The 21491-nt window shown below is 41.8% G+C and overlaps 1 long non-coding RNA gene across 2 annotated transcripts in view; it reads left to right on the top strand.

Moving 5' to 3' along the window:
• The first annotated feature begins 332 nt into the window (after positions 1–332).
• The window catches only part of LOC133440935 (uncharacterized), a 108630-nt gene continuing 87471 nt past the window's right edge, over positions 333–21491 (top strand). For both annotated transcript variants that reach the window (XR_009782380.1, XR_009782379.1), the window contains exons 1-2: positions 333–461; positions 1904–2280. This is a non-coding gene — a long non-coding RNA (uncharacterized LOC133440935). The remainder of the gene's footprint in view (positions 462–1903; positions 2281–21491) is intronic.

Raw genomic sequence — 21491 nt, 5'->3', positions numbered from 1 at the left:
ATCTAGAAAGTTTCTGTCAGCCACAAACAAAAGGTGTTAATGAGTGAACAAGTGGCAGCAGAACAAAAAGGGATTTTAAGAGTCAATTAAACGATTATGTTATATAAAGCAAAACAAAAATGACATTTAATAAACAGCTTCATACTTATTTTTAGTGAAGTTAGAAAAGTTTACAGGCGAGCCAATTTTTTTAAGAACGAAATCCTACAATTTGCCAGCACTGCTTACTGGTATTGTCCACTGTCCTCTGTCCGATATTGTTGTGTGTGCATAGTTGTTTGACTTTGAGAGGGCGGGACTCTTTTGGAGAGCGAAATGAACTAGGCGCGGCCAGAAGGAGCCCCATCCATCTATCACACGTGTAGACAAAGGGGGACTCCACAACACACAGCGCAGAGATGTGCCCTCACAAAGTTTTTCCACGACGCACGGGGACGCGCACACAGCAAACCATCCCCCAGGTGAGTTGTCTCCGAGCGGGATACCGCCTTTGCCGTCACCTCCGGAGCGATTTTGGCATTTATTTTAAGTTAAAAGTTGCGGCTGCAGTTGGTGCGTCAGCGCTCCAAACTTGAGCACAAAGCAGGAGAGGGAGAGGGCGAGAGACATAGAGAAAGCATTGCAGCGGGGAGAGAGAGCGAGAGGAGCGCTCCCCTTTTCCTTTGTCTGATGCGGGGCTTTGAGGAGAGAACTTGAGGGAGATGCTCACACACGCATCTTCACAACGCTCACTTATGGCCAACTTATGCCGCTCAGGATGAAATGTCTGAGCTTTTATGGAGATGAGATGGGAGTTTGTGCTGGTGCCGTGTTTTTGTCTCCTGGGGATGTTGCGACACACAAGACAAAGCAAGTTTGCGCAGGAAAAGGACGCGTCAAACGCTAAAAAAGAAAGAAAAAGTGACAAGTTTTATTCTATAAGGAGTCTATTCTTGTTAGCTTTTCGTTTTTTTTGGTTAGTTTCCTTCGTGTTTTGGCAAAGTTGTCAGTGCACCATGGGAATTCAGCACAATGCAATCAGGTGTAAACTCTCCAGGGGGAAAAAAGCGCTGACACAGAATGAAAGTTTTTTTTTTAATTTTTTTGCACGAATAAGGAATGTTATTAATGACAAGAAGATGACATGAGATGAACGTAGAATAGAAGCGCATCGAAAAAGCTCTGAGAAAGTTGTTGTAGTGTTGTGGAAACAGATCAACAGGTATAAGAGTCTGCAGCGTCTTTGTTACTGTAAAGGCTCCTTTGTTCTCAGTCCATACAAAGAACACCAACAGAGATCAGCGCAAATCCACCAGGAAATAACTTTTTGGAACCTGCTAACTTAATTCAGTGTCGTATGTTTAACTATATTATTGTTTAAATATCGTTTTCCAGTGTTGATTTGTTTTGTTGTTTTTCCCCCTCTTTTAAATACAGTATATTTTAGCATCTTAAGATTAATCAACTTGAGGTTAATTACAAAGTTTCATTGGGATTTTGGTTGCCTGATGATAAAAAAAAAATTAAATGTACATGATTATAAACAAAACTATATTTTGTGAAGGTGTGGCCAAACAACTTGTTTAAATTAGCTGCATTCCTCTGTACAGTAGGCCCAAGAATTACGGGAAGCACTGTAAAGAGAATTTGTCCTCACTGGAATGAAAAATAAAGTTTCACATTTTGCAAATATTTTTTTGCTTTTTCGATCAATGCTTTGTCATACTAACTGCAACAGAATATTTTAATGGATGAGGCGTCACTTAGATTTCATTGAGCATATCTGATTTAATTTAATTTAATTTAATATTTTTTTTACTCATTTAAAGTTCGGCAAATGCTGTTAAGATGACAACAGTTGGTTTCGACTACAGCGTTCTCAAATGTCATTATTCTGATTTCTCTGGGATCTCTCTGTCCTCAGGTGGGATTTTAACACAGATTAACCGGCAAATCTTTTGCTCCCTGGGGAGGAAGAAATACAAATATGCAAAAATCACAAGGAGGATGCAGAAAGTCACCTATCAAGCCACTTTTAAGACGAAGATGAGGATTAAGAGACTGTGCGGCTTTCTTTGGGGGAGAAGGTAGAGACTTATCATATAAGGATTTAGGCTTCAGCAGCAGCAGTGCCAGTTGGATTGCATTTTAGGCACACTTGGAAATCTAAAAGTCATGGAGAGACTTTCGTGGATTATAAAAATATGTGCAGTAAGTCTCTAGAAGACGAGTCCCAGGCCAGACTCCCTACGATTGAAGGATATTTCACTTCTGATCCTCTTCGGCCCTCCATATGTGCAGGTAAGATTGGTTTTTAGTGGAAAGTGGTGCTTGTTCACCCACTTGTTAGCAGGGAAGCTAGAGCTGCTCCATTCCTCCCAAACACTCCCAAATACTAATGTACTCCCATTTGAGTTCATACATCAGCCGAACTGCGAGAACGTGTCTCATCCTATTACATGATGTAACGCTCATGTTCTCCAACATGAATCTGACAATGCTCTATGAGCGATAATGAGTTTATTTTGAAAGGCGTTGTGAAACTAAAGCCGTCTGGAGAATTTTCAAACAAAGATTTTCCAGTCAAAAAAATGGTGATATTTCTGACAGAAACATTCCCCTTGCTTGGATCTTTTTTTTCAGACTCTTTGTGGATTTAGTTAAAATGCAAAACTAAACAAAAAAACATTTGAATGACAGTTTTAGACACGTGAAGAACACTGTGAGATGAAATAATAAACTCATGCAATCTTTTAAAGTTCTGCAACAGGACGTGAACCACTTCTGCCACTTTAGATGTACGTGTTCCTGAGTAATCCCGCGATATCACACGCAACATCGTACCGTCGTACTCCGGGTTTGCGTCTCAGCACGCTTGGCTGTGGTTGTGCACCTCAAGGGCCCGGTTGTTGTTGAACCTGGTTCAAGTGGTCGCATTCGGCTCCATGTTACATTCAGCTGTAACATTCTGTGACGTTTGGGTTTGAGGTGCCATCTTATTGGAAGGAGAGTTGCACTGTAGTCAGGAGAGGTTTCATCAGTCCATCTCAGAATGACATCATCATGTTTACATTGTACCTGCTGATGCTGTGACGACATCGGCCCTTTTAACCTCCCCTTATTTTCAATGAGCGTGTGAGGGAGAGAGAGCGAGATCCACTCCTCTCTCTCTCTCTCCCTCTTTCTTTATTTGCAGCTCTTTATCAATGATGTCACTAAGAGCCAATGAGAGCTTACAGTAGTGGCTGTCGGGCAACCAAGCTCCGCCCCCAGCGGTCTTTGTGCATGTCAGCCCACATGGTCCTGCAGCATCACATTTTCACCGAGCATTTCTCAGCAGCAGAGGCACAAATATTGGTATTTGGTTTCGGGGCGATGCTCTCTGATGTTAATCTAGCAAGTCTGCTCAGAAATGAATTTTTCACCACTGAAAGCAAACGGCAAGGAGCTACCGGAGGAGTTAGGAGAGATGAAGTCTCTTTTTATATTAATTGACAAGAAAAAAAGAGACATTAATATAAATGAGAATAGGATAATTAAAAAAAAACCCTGAGAAATCACACACATATTTGCAGTTCAGTAGCAGTTATTTAATGTAATAAAAGGCAGATTCCAATCATTCATTAACAGAGTAAAGCTTAATCATTAAACACAAACATTAAGGAAATGAAAGATAACTTTCCTTTTCCATCTAAAATGCTGTATAAGATACATACATAGCTGAACATATCTGCCTCAGGGATGTGGCATCAGACCCACAAAGAATGACATTTATCTGCCTCCTGCTATTTCTGTGGCCCAGACACAGACCAGAGCCTGGAAATGACTCCCCTCGGTGGGAATCCAGGTCAAGTCCACGCTGTGACGCACAGGTGGAGCCGTGTGGGAGCTGATGAGTCATGGATCTTAGTAGTAGTTGGGTGCACAGGATTAGATAGACAACGACAGAGCTGGAGTATGTAAAGCATTTCAATCAGACACACTGGAATTCTTACCTTGATTTCAGTTTTTTCTTTTTTCTTTTTCCCACTGGTACAGACGAGATGAAATGTAATGAAGTTCTTTTGAACATTTTTTCGTCCTCTACGTTAATACTTAATTTTTCACTTTTATGTATTCTGTTCAGATTAAGCTGCATTGAATCTACCGTCTTCCTGTTTACCTACGAGACGGCCCGTTACCATGTCATTCCAGTAAACAGATAATGAACTTCTGAATGAAAAATGGAAAGAAAAAAAAAAAGGAACATCAGTTTGAACATAACTAATCATTATGACAGGCCGAGCCCTGAGCTCGTGGTAGGCTCTCCACTGACAAGGTTTCCCCGGCTGCACTGAAAGCTCCACCGTGTGCAGCTTAATTACATTGCTTATCGGTAACACCATTATCAAATAGAGTGCAGTTTTCCTAACATTTTGCCATTTGGTGGTTGCTGTATGATAGCTTATTTTATTTGGCTGCATTATTGTGAGCTTTGCATCCAAACGTAATCCGCCGAGCCACACGGTGCAACCATTAATGTGCCAATCTGTGGCATCTTCCAATCCTGGGGTCTCAATCTCCATCTAAGCTGGAATACTCATTAAAATGGGTCACGGTTGACCGGCTTCTCTTTTTATGCAGCATATGCACAACGACACATTCGTCACAATAATCTCTTGTCCATCTCTGTGTGCTATTGCTCCAATATTAAGTCCCGTGTTATTATGGTGAAGTTTTGATAAGAGCCACGAATCTTATGACTGCCTTGTAAAATGACTTGACATACAGTCTTCCTTCAGGTCCATGATATAAACATAACTGGATGTAATAAAACCGGCTAACAATTGGCATTTATCTCATCCAGTTTTATTGCTGCAATGCATAAGGTGTTTGCAAGCAAGTAGGATGGTATGTTTATTAGACTAGGATCCAACATAAAGCCTAGAGTAACTGATCACTACCGTAAGCTTAATTCTCACAGACGACCTGTGGTCGCCCTCAGGAACGCTACCTGGTTTATTTTTATTACTGTCTGCGTGTAGCTTGTGGGCATTGCTGCATGCAGTCCCTCACAGGAATCATTATAATACATTTATGTGTACACTGGCAATTTATTTTTGGGTAATTGGACAACAAAAGAACAGCGAATGCAGTTAAGGCCTGATCTATTTTGATATCTACACATATCAGCCATTGCTGTGTTACATTTAAGTCATACTATTTTTACCCTCTTATGTGTTATGTTTGTTGCTTTCTGACAACGGCTGACAGATGGCCCTAGACATTTTGAGTTGGATCTTTTAAGAGTAACAGCTGCCCAAGCAGATTTTGTAATTTATTATGAGCGTTTAAAAAAAAAAAAAAAGAAGAAGAAGAAGAGGAAAACTGCACTGGTTAAGCTAACTGGATTGTCAAAACCTGCAGCAATAATAATCTTTTTTGAAATTTCCCTACGAGCTGAATTCAGGCTGATCATCCTTTTGTGCACAAGAGCACATTTTACTGTTGGGTACAGTACAGGGGATGACAGAGCAGTAAAACATTAGGCCCTCCATCACTAATCGCCACGATGGTCTTAATTCTCCAAGCTAAAGGCATTCTGTGGTCACCCTGTTGCAAACTATCAGAGCTTAGTTTTTACCACTTGCCGCCTGTAGCCACGAGATAAGTTAACGTGTTCTGCTGGCAGGCAAATACGCACCGGCGCTGGGGGACGGGAATAAATTATTTCTTTATGACTGCGTGCAAGTCAGAGAGTTTGAAGGAGGGGAGGGAGAGATCGAGAGAGGTGAAGCAGAAAGAGGAAGCACGGGGGGTAAATGATGAGCAATAAAGAAAGAGGGATGGACAGGAAATATCAGGATGGAGGCTGAGGAGGTTAAGGAGCAGGAAAGAGATGCAAAGAACAAGAATCCAGGCGATAATAAACTCCAGCTGCTCTGTATATCAGCCTTTCTCCTGTTTAGTAGTGAGAGGTATTTGTGAGAGAAGCTGTAATTTTATTTTCTGCTTTGAGGCCACGCCGAAGACGGATAACTCCAGGGCTTCTCCAAATTGGAGCTATGAGCTCAGAAAAACATGGACTAATATTAGAAAATAACTGTACCAATGGAACCATTCTGAGCCATGTGTTACATGTTATACATCTTGAGGGTGTTTTTGCCATAGTTTTACATATCTGAATGAAGTGATGTGAAACAGGCAGACAGGTAATTGAATCAAAAAATAAAACTAGTATTGGATTTAGTGGACAACCAGGCAGGAATTGACTCAGACTGCTGTCTAGTAATATTGTATGTGGGTTTAAACGTGATTTGACCCATTTTCCGAGGATATATACGTTAATACCTGCAGCACGTTTGCCCAAAACCAAATTCCATACAAGTGCATGGAAAAAAGAGGGGAAAGCACATAAGAGGTAAGCGCCAAATCAAAATTCACAGGATGATAGCTCACATGGCGCGTTACGCAGCAGGTCTAACTGTCTCTGAAGATGCTGCTTTCTGCTCCTCTTTCATCCGAGCCCGGGTATAGATATGGGGACACAATTTCCAATAACAGCTTTAGCCAGTTGCCTATCTGTCTGCTACAGATCAACTTATTACCTCCATAAATGCACAGCATGCTGCTGTCTGGGGATGGACCAGTAATCCCTCTAAAGACTGGGGTTTTATCAGAACTAAATCTGCTCCAGGCATGCATCAAGAATACCCACATGAGTACACACATATGACAATAAACCTGCTCGGTAGTGACACAGGAATATGTGTAAAGACAGGGATTTTATCACAGACAAATCTGCTACTGTCTGGTGGTTAAGAGATTACCAGCCGGTGATTTTGGAGGCACAAACATACATGTGTCATTAGAGGATGAACATTAGCTTGCATACTGAAGGCAGAGTGTAGTTAAGTGATGTCAGTAATGGGAGTGCTTTAAAACTGGTATTAACTGTGGTGCAATGACATGATATACAGGCAGTAAATCATTTTGGTGACATCATTTATTAAACATGCTTATTCCTTCTGGTTCTAATATTTATCCTTTTACATTCACAACCAGACCAGCACAGTTCTGTTGTTTTCTCAGATTAAAAGTTCCCTTATTTCGTGTTGGTCCAAGCCTTGATGGAAACCTTTTCCAATCATCAATGACTGTAATTACAAGGTCCATTTTTATTCCTTAGCTTAAGAAGTAAAGAGTATTGACCCAGCTGAGGGTCTCTTGAAGCAGCGTATGAATAATACGTACGGCAGTAAATATATGCGGTGCCTTAGTCGTTTCAAAAACCTCTCAGTCTGGGAAGTAGGAGACAGACAAACCGATCAGGATTGTGTTCATTCAGTTTGACGTGGCATCAAATATTGCTATTTTTTTTTTTTTAAAGAAAAAGGACAGCACCAGTTGTAGCAATAGATGTTCGTTGGCATGTGGCCGTTTTGTTTTCCCCTTCATTTATGCTTTTAGAACCACAGTCCTTTCTGTGAGTCCCAGATGGGACTTGTTTTTGTCTTTTTGTTTACTTTGATTATTTTTTCACTTTAAATTCTGTTTTCCCGTATCGTTCAGGTGGCTTTAGGTATAAGAAAGATAGTTAGGATTTGAGAAAGCCTTGGCTTTGGCTCAACGGTGCACGCTTTCAGAATGACAACCCTGCAGAAGGATACAGCAGTGCATTATGGGTGCATTATCTGACTGTATCCCTGGTCACTGTCATCCCTGTAACCCTGTTGGATATGCTGAAGCACTGACTGCGTGTATGAAGCCTCCCAGAGTTGGGAGTCACTTAAAACTGTGCCAGTTACAAGTTTTAGATTCTCACAATTGAAAAAAAAAAAAAATCTTAATTTCTTAATGCAGTTGTAAATCGTGCATGTATTATTTTGAGCTTGTCAGGGTCCCATGTAATCTTCCCTGATTTGCCAAACTTATCTCATGTGACCATCATTGGAAGTTAACACACAGATGCACTTTAAAAATGTAAACAACTTCATGAAGACAGAGGAGTGAGCCCTGCTGGCCTGTTTGTCTGTATTCAATAAAACGGTAAAATGCCTAGATGTGCAGGAGAAGGTATTCGAAGAGCAATCTATAACAAAGGGTTACTTCTAATGTTCACTTCATCTTCTTTTCGCTTATGCAGACTTACCCCATGAGCATGGACGGCCGTGAGATACGCATTTATGGCGGAGTAATGTAGATGGAGATCTTTTCTCACACAGAGCTGAAACTCTCATTTGGATCGTTTTCATTTTGGAACACCCTTATGCGCAGTTATGCTAGGACATTTTTCAGACCGCAGTCACATTTCAACCTAATATAAACTATTTTTTTCCACTTGGCTTAGTTGTGGCACTGGTAAGAGTTGAGTGGGTCAGCTGTGGGCCAAAGCAGGTTAATACTTGGGTTGTGGCAGGAATTTTATGGGTCACATGTGGTCCATACATCATAAACCGGCTTTGATAGGGGTTATGGTAAATGCGGCAGCGGCCAGGTGAGGCCAAGAGACCAAAAGGACCGGGCATGTCTGGTGGATGCAGTATGTGACAGAATTTAAGCAGTCACACCAACCTGAATGAGCACCATCAGTCAAGGCCAGACGTGGGCCAAGGAAAGCTTCAGATGGGGGCCATATTTGGGCCAATCATTTCTTTGCTGTCTGGGTTAGGGCAGCAGTCACACTTATTCCTTTCTCCATTTCTGGTCTTACCAAGCACATGATTTTGTTCTTATGTTTTTAAGTTTAAGTTGTATATGTTCAATACATGTGCTTCACGATTGACCTACGAATTTCGGAAAGACTCAAAACATGTATGTTTCTACCATCAGCCTTTTCTGACTTCTTTTTACTCCAACTATTCAAATAGGGGTGCATTTTGCTGATAGCAAAGCGTATGATGGTGTAACACCACAAAGTGAAGTGAAATTCTTTTCAATGATACGCATCTGAGATCATTCAAATACGGCGATAAATCTCTGAGTATGGGTGTGCCATTTATAGCCGTGTGATGGTGAATATAAAAAAAGCGGACTTTCCTGGAGGCAGATTACGCTGCAGACCGAAAACCTTCCCGTAAGAGTATCTGCTGTGACATGATTTTCCACTCTTGTGCGAAGCATAATCTGAGTGCCTGGAAATGGGCTGAATAAGCCCAAGTGAGTGTCTTCTCTGTTAATAATGTAGTAGTTCCAGGTTGGATACAGCCGGCATGACGGGCACATCTGGATACATGCCCAATTTCTTGTAAAACATGGCACCACACACAAAAGTTAGCTCACTTTTTCTGCTAGCGCTCATCTTTTACTAATGTGAGTTGGCCCCATTTGTATGAGGTCAAAAATATCCACACTGCAACTTGAAGCTAATGCTTTTATAGACAGTATAAAATATCCAGGGCTCAGAAAAGGTTGATTTCTGTCTTTTCAGGTGTGTTGGTCTATGTGTGATCACTCATGGGAAAATGTGTCTCAGTAAGGCCGAGTCATGCCCTGCTCTCGTTATAATGCATCTAATTGCTACGCATCAGCTTTTAGCTGTTGTGTTCTGTGGTGTGTTGCCAGCACCGGTTCACAGGGTCAAATTCGTGGTACTTGTAAATGTCCTTCCTGAATAAACTAAGAATTTTTGTCAGACTGAGTGGAATGTATGCAGATGAAAAGCACTAAAAATGATCACACTTACCCCCTGAGCCCACACCAGAGTGTTCAGTGTACAGCCTGTGGCAATGTTCGCAACATCTTGAGCCAAAGCCACCACTCCTCCAAATGAACAATCCAACATTGAATGACAGGTAGGCACCGATTTTTTTTTTTTTCTTATTCTCAATTTCTCAGGTTTAGGCTTCATCGTCAGCTGAGAAATAAGCTGACTAAGCATGAATCATGCTTTCAATGATGCATTAGACAGTCACGCTGCACTCTGACAGACAGCGAGTGCTGGCTCTCTTCCGGAAAATCAATAAACGGTGTGTTTATTATCTGAATCTGAAGCCATCGCTGTGTCGTAAATATTTATGGCCTAAATGAGAAATACTCAAAGTAATATGCCTCTTTGGAACTATTTATACATTTTAACTTTTGCACTACAGCGGGGTTAGATTTGGGTTAATCATTTGCTAACAAGACTAATTTGCCATTTTTCAAAATAAAAGTGTCCCTGAGTACAAATGCCTGCATGCAGCTTAATTTAGCTTTAATAAGACTCATAAACTTTTAAAACAATCTACCTACCCTCACATCACCACCTCAGGCATTCGACATGAACGTGACAGGCTGTCTACAAGCCTAAAATAAATTCAGAATCATCTGAATATTCTTGCATGCAAAGTTAATCCTTGTGGACCATTTAGGCTTCTTTTCAGTTGGGTTTGCTAGATAATCCACTTGCAGCCTCAACCATATGCATATGCATGAGAGTAAAAGTGTTTCATGCATATCAGTGTTCATTTGCGAGCCTATCTTTTTCCCTGCTGTTTGTGTTTTGTGGAGTGTCTGTTGGTCTCCGAGGTGCTGTTGTTTGCATGCAGATAGACAGAAGCTGCCGGAGCAGCGACGTGGTAAGCTCTCTGATGTCCTCAGCTATGCGTGTGGTAATGAGAGCTGCTGACACGCTGATCTGTGGCCACTCAGACACAAAGATATTCGGCATGAAAGCATGCAGACACAAGGACGCTTGGAGATAGGGGTTCCCGCCTTCTCTCCCAACACTATCCTCCCTTTGTACCACACTTCTTAGTATCTGTTAGTTAACCTCTCAAATTCTTTCCCATTTTCCTTTCTCCAGTCCCCAAAGTCTTCTCATCCTTTTAGCATTTCTATTTTTTTCTCTGACTTCTCTCTTTCTTTTTTTGTCTAATTTTCTCTACCACACACAGACAGTAAAATGCTGCCGCTGCAGCAGCAGAGAGCGAGTGCCAGCCTCCTCTTCAGTTCACCGCCAGTTCACGCTGCTCCACTCTGACAGAAATAGGGGTGGACAGACATGTAAATCTGGCAGTGACAAAAAAGCCTAGACTCAAATTTTAGCATAAAACTTTATGGATCCGTTTGTGTCAATGTGAAAGGGGAGCTGGAGTTTTTCTGCACTTCAAGATGCAGCTTTATGTTTCAGCGGTACTCAGTGGTAGTCTGTCCGGCGCTGATGAAACACCGTCACTTCGCATTGGTTCATCCGTCCTCTGAGCTGTTAAAAAGTCTAAAAATATGGCGTGTCAGATCTCGGGAACGCAAACATCTCATTTGATGTCAAATCTGCATCAATACCTTTTCAAAATAAAGTATATCCTGCAACATTCCCACCACAGCGTATTGTAGATTCATCCTTTACCATATCCTTGTTACATCTCTTTATCCAGCTAAATAAAGAAGTGCAGTCATCTTTTACAGTGTGCATGTATGATAATCTGGATTCCCGACTCTTGATTACAAACTATTTCATGGTCTAAGAGTGCAGGCTCAGTGTCAGGCAGAGTTTTTTTTTTCTCCGTTGGCTTGTTTCTTAAACAGGAATTTCAGAATCCCTGCTGAGTTATGCCCTCTCCATCAGCCTGTGCCTCTCATTGTCCCAGACTTTCGTTCATTGTTCTCTGTAGCCTTCCTCAGCTTTTCTCTCCCTCAGTCCAGTCCTTCAAAGTTTCCTCGGAGTCCTGTCCGCCTGCCACACTCGGGCTTCTTGTCAGTCATTTGTTTTCTCCTGCTCATGTTTCTCCTGACCCCTGCTTGTCCTTCTGGCTGCCTGCCTGTCTTTTTCTGTTTCTCTCTCTCTCTCTCTTTGTTTCTGTCTGCCTCCTTTTTCCTCCCATTCTACCACTCCCATCTGCATTCCAGTATTTATGTGTAAATGAATTCCTGCCTGCTCACATTTATTTTTCCCAGCCACTATAGCGCTCTGTGCAGGAGTGCAGGTGTCTGAGCTGCATCCTGACTTAGTCACCGTCTCACACTGAGGTCATTTGATCTCGGTGAGAGCGAGGCATCACCCACTCAGTTTACCTCCGACTTGAACAGGAAGGATCATTATTTATTACCTGCTGAGGGCGTTTCTGATAACATTTGTCATTCTTTAGGCTACCATAATTGCTTAAACGCACAGGTAGTGTCTGACAAAAAGTTAACTGAGTTCCCACAGTAATGAATGAAGTGTTATTTAAGCCAAAGCAAACGTTAATCTAACTTGTCCTGGAAAGCGTAAAATATATGACAATGAAGAAATGAGAGACATATCATGGACAGAGCAATAATTTTCATAGCCAATGGAAGGTGTTGTTGCCTCATTTCTGCTGGAACCAGCTTGTTTATGTCTCTAATGGTGTATCTGTCTGTGCATCTGTGCAAGCACATATATGTTTATTTACATGTCTGCGCTTGTATTTACTTGTTGCATGTCTGCACACATACAGTATGTTCTGTGCATATACATGTGACCCTACCCATATGTCTCTGCTTATGTTACATTTTCGCTTCAACCAATCAGGACTTCTCAGTTGTTGATGGGGAATTTCCTTTCAGCTGTCCGAACCATGGGAGCTATTGTCTTAAACTGGGGGGCCATAAAACTCAATTTCCCAAAGAGAGAGGGTGTGTGGGAGTTATTTGGAAGTCCAAATGTTCTTATCTCATGCACTATTAAGCGAGGCAGTGGTGTGTGTGCTTAACATGGTTTAGAGTCCGTCTGTTAGGGCCTCGGGGCATGTTAGACTCACAGACACACACATATGCACACGTAAAAAAATAAACATATTCACACACGGGAATCCAACTCGGCAACACAAATCCACACGCACACACCTCTCTTTCTTAGTACCCATTAACAGTCACGAACATGTCCACCGCCTCGAGGCTCCATAGCTCCAGTCCTATATGCAGATCAACAAGGTCGGCTGAGATTCTCACTCCATTAATCACAAGTGTGAAGCTTGCAGCTTCGTGTTTATGTTTCTGGTTGTGTTCACCTTGTAATCAACTCGGTCTCCAGTCTAACGTATGGAGCTAAAACTGTTTTGGATATGCAATTTGACGTAACTTTGATAATAGCATTTATTATTATGACTGTGTGTTATCCAGGCCAGTGAGGTGTCTTGCAGCAGTTAAAGCGGCACAATGTAACTTTTCCACCTTAATATCATATTTCCAGAGTCATTGTGATGGTACATCAACTTACAACAGGTTTAATGACACCTCTGTCATGGTCTGAGGGGTCTGTATCGCCTTCACTGGCACTATGTAACTTGGAGGAGCATGGTAGGAACCCTTCCACACTACTGGTAAAGCACTACCGCTTTTGTCCAAAGGAGCCGCCAAACTCAACAAAAGCTGAAAGTTACGTTGTACTGCTTTAAAGGAGCTTGAGGCCGGATTGTGGCAAGATTTATGAAAAAAATCCGTATACATTTTAAGTTTTCTAGTAATAATGTCAGATGAAGTGTTCCAAACCAAAACGAATGAGTCCTCTAGTGTATCTCTCCGTTGCCTTGAACAGGCTGTGTGCTGCAAAATGTGCTGCAATTCGGTCCCGAATTTCCCGCGCTGGGCTGTGGATGTGACGTCACATGACGCTGCATGCACGTTCTCCCCGTTCTCCCGTGCCGGCTTCACTGTTGGCTGCAGTAGTCCCGACGGCCGTCGTGGTGAAGGGTGGCGCTAGAGAGTCTCATTTCTTAAAAGGAGCCTCAAGCTCCTTTAAACAACTGTTTCCATCAGGATGTGGTTTGAACACCGTACTGATTTAAGATCTTAACTTTGTCACTGCCCATCCATCCATCCATCCATCCATCCATCCATCCATCCATCCATCCATCCATCCATCCATCCATCCATCCATCCATCCATCCATCCATCCATCCATCCATCCATCCATCCATCCATCCATCCATCCATCCATACATACATACATACATACATACATACATACATACATACATACATCCATCCATCCATCCATCCATCCATCCATCCATCCATCCATCCATCCATCCATCCATCCATCCATCCATCCATCCATCCATCCATCCATCCATCCATCCATCCATCCATCCATCCATACATACATACATACATACATACATACATACATACATACATACATACATACATACATACATACATACATACATATATCCATCCATTCTCCCTTCACTAACCTTTGTTTTTCTTCTTTTTGCATGTGTGTCAAGTTACTAATTTTGGGGAAATATTTAGATTTGTCAGCACACAAATTTCCATGAAAGCCCATGAAGCCTTAATCTCCGATCCGAGCTGCCCTCGAGGGGGATTTCTGTTTTCTGTCACATTGGATTGTATTTGGTGCTGATGAAATTCGATGGCATGTCTATCAATATGAAAACATTCTCACATCAGTCACAGTATGCTGCATTTATGGCTAGGACGGATCCTGATTAAAGATAGAAATGGTGTTAAAAATAAAGAAACAAGGCAGCATAACGTTGATTGACTGCACACATACTTTTTTACCAGTTCACCTCAGATCTATATAGATTGCAGACATTTTTTTGGCAGGGCAGGTCTAAGTCAGTGTAGGACGCTCTTGTTTAGTGGAACTCGAGGCTCCTATCTTGCCCTTGACTGCTGGCTCTCCCATATTCTTGGAAATGAGCAGGAGCTTTGGTAGCATGTGTTTCTGTCAGTGTGGTTACATGCATCTAAATCAAGCTATTGGCAACAATCTAGCTAAGGATTAAACTGTTTCCGAGAAGAACAAGTATACATGGATTATGGAGTGAGGTGCGTTCGACTCAAGGGGACGTTCTTCCGGTTAGTTCTACTGTGTTGATATTCTGTTTTTTGCGGTGTCGTCACATCCGGAAAGGGGAGTGCTGGGGCGGTCAGTAACTCAGCGTGCCGGAATAACTTAAATTATGACAGCATTATCTGTCACTAAACGCTCGATCTCAAGAGCTTCAGTTCAGTTCGACTACAGCCCGGCTAAGGTGTCCTTTAAAAATGTGATATCGGTCGGATTAAGGCAACGATTTGACTTTCTGTTACTGCACTTAAACATACTGAATGTGTGTATGTGCACAGAAGAGACTAATAATTAGACTAAGGTTAAAGATCAGCCTTCGTCCGCAGAGTGCTGGAATTGCATATTTATTTATTTTTGTCACCTTACTCCTCAGTGAACTTTCACACGTGCAAACTGCACAGAACGTGCACTTCAGGCATCAAAGTAACACCTCTCAGTAAGTGACTGCAGTTGGCCAACATGAGGTGTTTCTCTTATGTGTGAGGTTGCTGTTATGTGTGTTTGTATGTCACAGAGAGGGAGGGAAGGGAGCATTTGTGTATCTTTGTATGCATGCCAGGGGAAGAAACACTTGATGTTTGCGCATATGTCATGGGTGAGGGGTGTATTTGTGTCAGCAGGATCAACATGGGAGCAGAAGAGAAAGCAAAGGAAGGATGTTTGAGCACAGCGGACGCAAATGTGCTTCTGGTGTCCTCCCCATGTGGACAAAGTTTTTCGAATTGGAACCCCATGTTAGCTGGGAACTACAAGGAGGTTGAGGGACAAAACTTACACTTTGTATGCAACTTTTCCTCCATTTGGGAACATAGAGTAAAATATGTAGAGCTGAAATGTTGTACCTGCAGGGGTTGGCTATCAGTTATCCAACATCCCCAAGAAGCGAAATCTCTGTCCTTCTGAGCTCATTTAAAAAACAGATCTGTACCTGTGGTTTTTCCAGAAATTAGAGTATTTAACTTTTTTCAGGTGATCTGGGACTGTTTTTTAGGAATATTGCATAAAACACTGGCCTCAAGCTTTTGCTGAGCACAGAGTACAGCAGACCGGGTCTTAAGTGAGCAGAAGAGTCTCTGACAGCCTCTCGCAGTGTTCGCCAACAGCATGTTGCGTTGGCAGAGGAACTGTCCCTTTTACACAGCTAGTGGTACCACTGATCACTGATGTGTGTTTGTGCACGTCTGTGTGTGAATGTGTGTGTGAGAGACCATTACAAGTCCTTCTGAGCTATTCTCAGTTTGTTGAAGTTGAATCTGAGGAGGGAAGTGGCTTTGTGCTTAGATAAGCATCTTGCGTTGCAGCATGAGGACGGTGTACATGCTGATCGCATCCACCTGAGTTCACATTAAAGAAGCTCTAGACGGAGTTTACTCTGACATCTGAAATCAGTGTGCTATTTTAATTCATCTTTTAAATGCTGTGACTCCCAGATATCTTAATACACACATTTCTTGTAAACATGTAAAACTGCAACCGCACAGCAAACAGCGTGAGCAAATGTTCAGACGGACTGCTTGATCCTTGAAGTGGGTTTATCTGCAAAGCACTTGGCAGCTGTGAGGATGCGGAGAAAGAGGAGATAAAGACTTGAAAGCACCTATAGGCATTTATAATAGTTGAATGTTTACCTGGAAGAGAGCTTTAAAGGCTCTGCTGAGTTAAGACTACCGTAGATCATCCAGTCCAGAGGAAAGAAGCAGAGACAAAAAAACGAAACAAATAAATAAAACAAAAAAAAACACAATGCACAAAAGCAATGTTTCCAAAGAAGTTTGGAAAATCTGTGAAATTGATGATTGGAAAATGTTCCAATTCATTTATATTATTTTAAAGTTACAGATAAGACATCACATGATGAAACTGAGAAACATTTTGTTTCAGAAAATATTGACCTCAACGCTCTGTCCCTGATCAGGGAAGCTTGGGCCAAAGATTTAAACTCTGAAATATCAGCAGAACTTTGGGAGGAAGCACCGTCTTAGATACACTGTTGTTTTATTAGCTCACGCTACAGGTTAATTCAGTATAAGGTACTTCACAGATTGCATTACTCCAAAACAAAGCTAAATCATATTTTCCCATCTGTGTCTCCTGTATGTGATAAGGGCCATGTTGCAGAGGGTTCACTAGCGCATCTCTTTTGGCTCTGTTCTAAATTGCACAATTTTTGGTCAGCTATATTTGACCTGCTGTCAAAGGGTTACTCCAGAGTTATTCAGCCCAACCAGGAACTGGCCATCTTTGGATGCTCCACCGAGACTTCTGTTTTATTGCAGGAAACACAGCTTGCTCTGCAGCTAGGGACGGTCATGGCTAAGAAATGCAGTCTATTAACCCGGAAGTCTGCCACCCCACCCACCTTTACCCAATGGTTCACTGAAATGTTTTCAGCCATTCAGATGGAGAGGTGCTTGCATGGCTCGGTCAGGCAAAACTGATTTGAGAGAGTCTGGGGTCCTTTTCTGGCTCAGTGCGGGACATGATACATAACTCTATCTTTTCCACTTGAAAAAGACTTGTTTTGTTGTGTGTTTTCTCTGTGGGCACTTGTCTGGCAGTCCCCCCTTTTTTTTCCTTCTTCCTGTTCTGATGTTGTTTGTTTTCATGTTGTGGATTGTTCTTTGTGTAAAATAAAAAAAACTATAAAAAAATATTTAAAAAAGAGGAAGTTGATGGATGGATAGATGGATAGATGGATGGAACGGCCTTTACAGATATATTCGTACTGGTCAGTTTTAGGGGCGACTTTACTCCACTCCCCCTAATCCGTAGGTTGTGCTGCCTTTGACATCAGCTTTGTATTCCCCACTTACAGTGTGCAGTTGGGTAGAGATGAAGATGGCAAGCCTAGATAATTCTACTCCTATCTGGTTGTGTGATGTCACAGTACCTGGTAAATCAGAACAACTCTCCAAATGGGACATTTTCAGCCCTCTGCAGCCACAAACAAAGTGACATGGTTCTGTTATATCTGACGTTTTGAGGTGGTAGTGACTTAACATGAGAATAACTGGTCTCAAGCACAGAAAAAAAGGATTATTCCACTTATTTATTTATTTATTTTTTACATTTTTCTGCTTTGAAAAACAATATTAGGCGCGTTTCCACTAGCAGGAGTTCCGGGTAAACCCGCCAGAGTGTAACCCTAACAGGAATGACCGTCTCTTCAGCTGCCACGTTTCCACTACACTCTAGTGCCACACATGAACCTTTGACTGTAAAAATAGCCCCGCCGACCACCAGGTGGCTGTAATGCTAATTTTTTGCAGTTTGCAAACGCCCAGCAGAAAAACAAAAAGAAGAAGAAACACGTAAACAACGGATGCTACTTGCTTTTCTTTTTAAACTTACACTGCGGTCGTAGCGATCATAGTTAAAAGAACCCCCCGCCAGACCTCTATATTGGTGTAATATTACAGCAAGATCTGAACCGACTCATCGGTTCATCCATCGTTTTTTCATGTGCTCTCTAACTGCATCAAATGTACGCGTAGCAAAATATCGCTGTTCAAAATGCTTAAATGATTTGTGATCACATGATTTAAATTGAGAGGGCAAAATGTTATTTCCTGCTTTTAGAATACCCAACCGGCAGAGACCACCCACCAGGTAGCCCCTCTCGGCCGAAAAACGGCCCTTTCCTACTACTGGGCCCCGTAAACGTTCCTGAATGCCACGTTACAGGGCTGGAAACCCGCACAAATGGCCCGGCCCCGAAAAATCTACCCGGAACTCCCGCTAGTGGAAACTAGCCTATTGCCATGTAGGTTTATCTTTATCCCCCTCTGTTTTCCTCTAGCTCAGGGGTCGGCAACCTGCGGCTCTAGAGCCGCATGCGGCTCTTTAGTGGTGCCCTACTGGCTCCTGGAGCTTTTTCAAAAATGTTTGGCCTTTTTTTCCTTTTTTTCTCTTTTTATTTCTTTTTTTCTTCTTTTCCTTTTTTTCCTCTTTTCTTCTCTTTTTCCATTTTTCTAATGTTTTTCTTCCTTTTTCCTTTCCTTTTTAATCTCGACATTTAGACTTTTTTCTCGAAATTTCGACTTTTTCTCAACATTTCGACTTTTTTCTCAACATTTCAACTTTTTTCTCGAAATTTTGACTTTTTTCTCAAGATTGTACTTCAACATTAATCTCGACATTTCGACTTTTTTCTCGACATTTTGATTTTTTTCATGAAATTTTGACTATTTCCTCAACATTTTGACTTTTTTCTCGAAGTGCATAATGAAAAAAACATCTTCCCCCAGTTATAACTAATATAGCTACATGCAGCATGTGTTGCCTTCATTCTAAGGCTGATACAAGACTTTTCATTTTTTGCGGCTCCAGACATATTGGTTTTTTGTGTTTTTGGTCCAATATGACTCTTTCAACATTTTGGGTTGCCGACCCCTGCTCTAGCTTAATGCCTTGCTAAAGTGAATGCTTTTCTATTTACAACTCGCGCCTGAGTCACATATGGAAGTACAATGAGTCAGCATCCTTGCTGCACAGATCTGCATTTATCTTTCAGCTGCATTTGCCACCTGTTCTTTAGCTGACTGTTTCAGGAACTTTATGAACAGTGTTGTTGGAGGAGCTTCGGCTCTGGTACTCTCTCCATCTCACGCTTGGCACCAGTACGGATAACCAGCAAAAGCTTTTGAGTACGCTGTTTTTTGGTGTCTGTCAGATCTGTCATTCTCACACTGTTTCGTTTGCTCTAATTTTGTTGAACCTGAATGCATTCCCACAACTCCTCCACCTGCCCCCCTCTGCAGCCCTCGTCAGTATGCAGCCACCAGCCTTCTGCATGTGGACAAAGCACGACTCGGCTTCTCATACTATCCCCCTGCATGTCTGCTCATGTTGTTTCTATTTCCAATATCCCAGATTTAATCTCAGATATTGGTATCTGAACTTGGTGTGTATTTGGTTAATTTGTCAAGCCATGCTCTTCATCTTTATGTTTTGTTTTATTTTTTTTTGAGTGAACATGCAGCTTTTGCTTTAAATTACCTGAAGGTGACTTTTGAAGCTTAAATGTTTGTCCTTAATGGATGTAGCGACAAAAGACAAGTAGTCACTTAATGAACTGTGAAAAATCTTTCACAAAAATATGTTTTATATTTTATTCAAGATGTGTGACTTCATTCTGCAGGAAAGGTGAGTCATAGATCCTAGTCAAATGCCAGTAACTGAAGATGCAGCATCCTAGAAATGTGCTCACCTCTCTCTGTAATTTGCATTAACCACTGCTCAGCCTCATCACAAATTTGGAATAGCATCCCAAGCTGTTTTGATATGACCCAACAAGCCAGGCCTCACAGTTAATTAAGCCCCAAAGTTGCAATTGCAGCCAAATTTTCAAGTTTAAGGATGTCCCGAGGCTGCTGGAGATATTGTTTTTCGTAACCACAGCCCTTCAAATTTGGATGAGTTGGCCTAATTAGAGACTGACTTTGGTTGCATGGCACTGACTGCACTACTGCGTTCTTATCCAACCTTAAAGCACACCAGAGGGCTGTCTTAATGTCTCAGCAGAATTGAGTGCATACCATCACAAGTGCTGATGCAGATCATGGCCCTGAGTGTTTTTCCTGACAATGTTAATTTCATGCCTTGAAATTTTGATCATGTGCTTTAAGAAAGCATCTTTCATATAAATACAATCAATACATGGCACAAAAACAGAGATATGCAAAACTCTCAAGTATATAATAACCATTTTAAGCTAAGCAAGTTTTCAGTGCCCCCTCCCACCTAGCATGACCAGATATAGAAGTACAACTGTATCCTAAATCCTTTACCACATGTAGAACTCATCATCTGCATCCATTCTGGACATTACTCCATATGAATGCTATCTATATTTCTTGTAAGCATCATTTTGTAGAGTATGAGTATCATGCAATGGTACTTTCCACTTACACTTCTAACATATTTGCATCGCCAAAAGCAAAGAGCCTGAAGTTGAGCACATTAAATGGATCCAAGTTATCCTCAGGCCTCCTTTCAGTCCAGCAGGGTTTTATGAGGGTATATTTCACTGACTCACAGGCTCAGCTGATCAGGGAAATCCTTCTCTTCACGGTCTAGTTGGGATGACTGACTGATGCAAATATGCTGCTGCTGAGTCCAGACACTGACACCATCATCACATTGACCCAGTTAAGGGGGGAACAGAGAGACGTTCCAAGTCATTTGTTTCCCACATTCATTTCTGTGACTCTGCACGTTTCAACGCTTTCCAAAGCCATTAAAGCTTCACTTCATGCTTCAAAGCCCTGGGTTCCTGATGGAAGGAGAGTTGTATTTCAGATCATTTCAGACAGGACATTTTCTGGACATGCAAGAAAGAAAGAGACCCGCTACAGATCATTTGCAATGTACTTCATTTATATTTTGTACAACCACATATTTTCAGTGCTCTGTTACAGTTCCCTTTTTGACACATTTAGTGTAGCTTTCAGCTTCGCATGCAATTTCCACAGATAGTTTTACGGGCTGTCCACCCCAAGAACAACACCTAGCTAAAAATGGTTGTAAATGTTAATCCATTTCAAGTGAATGGAGTCCACGCCACAGCTTTAACAAATACAGCACTGGTCAGTGACATGGTCTCCATCACACTTTTGCGCGAAAGAAAATTGATTCTCTGAAAGTTCGATAAAAGGTAGCGCTGCAGGTGGCTAGGTGTTTCGATTGATCGCTGTTTTTCGAATAAATGTAATTCTCGTAACTCTCCCCAGATCTTGTCCTGCAAGACTCCTCTTGAAACAACGAAAAA

This window comes from Cololabis saira, chromosome 3 (genome assembly GCF_033807715.1).
Source record: "Cololabis saira isolate AMF1-May2022 chromosome 3, fColSai1.1, whole genome shotgun sequence".
Lineage (NCBI taxonomy): Eukaryota > Metazoa > Chordata > Actinopteri > Beloniformes > Belonidae > Cololabis > Cololabis saira.
The sequence above is the reverse complement of the archived record's forward strand: the minus strand, read 5'-3'. Positions and strand labels throughout refer to the sequence as shown.